We start from the raw sequence: 3848 nt of genomic DNA on the forward strand, positions 1-3848 counted from the left end.
ACATGTGCTCTGACCAGCAGAGCCTACAACACTGTCCCTTCATGTGATCTAATCATATGCTTCCATCATCATATCTGGAATATACACTTTCATTTGGCAGTTACCATTTGATTTATTCATAGAAAATCTGAGGACAGTATTATTCTTTTCTTAAATAATAAAATTTGTTTGACCATGTGTGTATATGTCTGGCCCTACTCTCAGAAAGCTTTACATTTAATTGTAAATGCCTGTGTTTGGCACATTTGTTGGCTTCTTTTGCTTGGTGTTAATTTTCATCCATTTCACCTGTGTGTCCTTTCTGAAAAGCTATTCACAAAGAGTAAAATAATTTATGAAACATGGCAGTGTTTTAGCGGTAATTGGCTCATCAACTTGAATTGGTTTATTCATAAATGAATTATTTATGGCTAGAAACTAATTCATTTAAATGATCAATGAATTAATTAATTAATTATTCAACTCAATTTTAATTTTTAAGTGACTGCCATATTCGAGACATTTGTAATAAAGAAGAAAGAGACAAGACTTCTCCATAAAGCTGTTGTTCTTCCAGAGAACTTATAAACAACTGAGCAGAAAAAAATATATATAAGCACAAGGTAATAGTACAATGTGAAGGGGTATCCATCCATCCATCCATCCACTTATCAGTCATACTCTGGGACAATTAAGTACCTACTACAAATATCCTTACTATCTTCTCATGTAACTTGGGATTTAGTTCCTTAATGTTAATTTTTTTTTTAGTTTTATAGTGGGGAGACTTTTCTCCTTGATAAACAAATTAAAAACAAAATGGGAATTGAATAATATTAACTTAGTTTTCCAGAATTGTCATGTGTTTTAATATTTTCTTATGATCTTTCTTTTGTTGATTTCTCCTTTGATTTCATTTTGGTAAGAAAACACACATGTTTTGTATAATGTATAAGGTTTTTGGTTTTACTTGGTAGCTAGAATAGGGAAAATTACAACTACTTTATCATCTCAAAGCAGAAATCCTGGTGGTAGTTTCCTATATAACATCTATTTTCTCCTTATTACTAGCATAACCTCATTTTTACTTGGGAAGGCGATGTGTCAAGTTAAAAATACTTACCTCCCTAGACTCCTGTGCCTTTAGGGATGGCCATGTGATCAAATTTTGGCCCATAATAAAACAGCTAAAGTCTACTAGGTAGGACTTTTGGAAAAGCTACTGTTCTGATAAAAACAGACACCTTCACCTTTCTCCCCTTCTTTCTGATTAACATGCATACACGATACCTGGAGGTACAACAGCTATCTTGTGCCCAAGAGAATAAAATCTACCCACTGAGACTGGTAGAGAAAGAAGCTAAGCAGAACTTGAATTCTTCATCAACTCCTTGAGCAGCTGCACCAGCCTTAAAGTTCCCACTAAGGAATGTTTATTATGGGGGAAAAAAACATATAGGTTTAAGCTATGCTGGTGGACTCTTTGTTATGTGCACTAAACGTAATTCTAACAAGTTACTCATTCTAGTTTTTTCCCACTGAATTTGGAATCAAGCTTTTACTTCACTTTCAAAATTCAATTCAAGGCAAGTTCCACTAGGATGACTTCCATGGTCCTACCCTGAAACAGAAGCCCTGCTCAGCTGCCTTCTCACCAAATACCACCTTCTTTCATCATTAATCTAACTGCATTGTTTTCTAAATTTATGATCCTTTCTTCAACTAAACAACTTGTTGAGGGCAAGAATTATGCCTTTTATTTGGCCCCCCACCTTTTTTTTCTATGTATTGCCAGGAATTGAAGCAAAGACCTCACCTGGAACCAAGCGACTCACACAGTAGTAAACACCAAGTAAAGCAATGATCTTGGCTTGAGCTATCTAGTTCAGTGGTCTGGCAGAATGTCACATACAAGTGCAGGAATTGAAAACAATGTTTTTTTGGCTGTCATTTCGAGCACAGTAGAATAATGTTAGGGGAATGGAAAAAGGGAACACCATTTCTTACCATGTTCTCCCTCATATGGCTGGTCTCCCTCTGCCCCTGTGTTCGATGCTGCAGAGATTGCTCACCAATTAGCCCAGGGCTGACTGAACAGGGAGGGGCCAATCACTGTTCTCCAGCTACAGCCAGACTTGCCTGCACAGCAGTACCTGTGGCTCTAGCATGGACTTCTGTACAGGAATCTGGCTCTGGCAGTGGCAGCTGGAGAGGGTAATAGGACCTCCTCCTGAATGAAGGGATTGAGTGAATGAATGGATGGGATCCAGTGGTCACTTGCAAAGAGACCAGGAATGATAAATTAAGATGATAAATGATAAATTCAGACAGATGCTTTTGACATCTACTTCCCAAACTACTTGCTCCAAGAGGAGAAGCCATCTCCCATGGGAGAGAAGTCAATGGGGTGAGTGACCATATTCTCACTATTGGGTCTTTCCAGGAGCCAGGGCTTCAAGGAACAAGGCTCCTTGTTCCTTCTTCTCTCAACAATTCCCTCTACTCTTTCCACTCTCACACCTTGTGCTGCTGCTTCTCTTTCTTCTTCTTGTTCTTCTTCACTGCCTTGCTGGCTTTTGATGTGTGCCTTGCCCTCTTGCTTATATCACTCTCAGAGTCTGAACTGTCAGTAGGATGACTTCTTGTCTATGTTTCTTTTTCTTCTTTTCCAGCAGCCACAGGAGTTAGTCCCTGTTACTCTGCAAACTGAGGACAGGTCTCACTGAGTGAAGGAAACTAAGGAGTTTCTTTATTTTTCTAGAAGAATTCCTCATGGGGTCACACTTCTCAAACTCTGCTGACTTTGCCTCTTCCTTTTCCTCTTCCTCATCAGGTATCAGAGAATGTTTGGTCCTTCCTTGTTGCACAAACCAATCCTTTGCAAAGTGGTCTTTATAGCCACACTTCTTGCAGGTGGTGTTCAGGACACCCTTGAAGATGATCTGTCCCACGGAATCATGGAAGGGCCACCTCTGTCTCTCTTCTTGCTCAGTGATAGCATTGCTGGGATTGAGGTCTTTCTCAGTCCCTTGGTTAACAGCTTTCATGGAGAGGGATACTTTTATTCTATCATTTTCATCTCTCAGCCAATAAGCTTCATGCACACCTTTTCTCTGACATCTACTATCTTAGAGGGCTGGAGATATGTGACATGATGACATGGATGGGCAGGACAGGATGACATGTGAGTTTGATGGAACAGATCTTGCTTCCCACAGCGTGGGATTTTGAGAAAGTGTTCATAGTCTGTTGCCATAGCAACCTCTTCTTGTAAAATAGTGTGGAGAGCAGGCAAGTTCTCTGTGGTCTCGGGTCCTCCTCATCTTTAATGTTCTATGGCTCCTCCATTTCTCTTCTGCTTCAAGTAATTCAAGTGTCTGTGTCAACTCCCAGTCTCCTGGCCGCAACACTGCATGAAATGCCAAAACCCAGGCCTTATTTGGCGCTTTTATTTGACAATTCAGCAGTACTCAATAAATGTTTGTTAAACAGATAGATGAACAAAGTTTTCTCAATAGGATTTGTGTCATTGCAGTTTTTTGTTGTTGTTTGTAACTATTTTCTAAGTAACCAGCTTTATAGAATATGGCTGTGTTGGCATATCTCCTTTTCCTTGGCACTACTGGAAGTAGCTGAGACACTGGACAGGAATTATTGCCAGAGTTATATTAAATACATTTAATTAAAGTAAAACAACATCAATTCATCTGTTCTTTATGAAATTGGCAAGCCAACTTGATCTATGGTGCCAAATTTTGGATATATATGTATTTTGTATCTGAAAAGCAGTTTACAGGGCCTAAGGATGTGGGGAAGCTTCCTGTACAGACTTGTGTGGTGTTTTGGCTCCCTAAAGTTCTCATGCGATA

General features: G+C 39.3%; 1 pseudogene; it reads right to left on the reverse strand.

Annotated features, from left to right (window-relative positions):
• Positions 1–2493: 2493 nt before the first annotated feature.
• Positions 2494–3222, reverse strand: LOC124529142 (nucleolar protein of 40 kDa-like; annotated as a pseudogene).
• Positions 3223–3848: the final 626 nt, after the last annotated feature.

Source organism: Lynx rufus, unplaced genomic scaffold (assembly GCF_022079265.1).
Source record: "Lynx rufus isolate CCGP_SWC_20201006 ecotype Redwood Valley unplaced genomic scaffold, mLynRuf1.p SCAF_6, whole genome shotgun sequence".
Taxonomy (NCBI): Eukaryota; Metazoa; Chordata; class Mammalia; order Carnivora; family Felidae; genus Lynx; species Lynx rufus.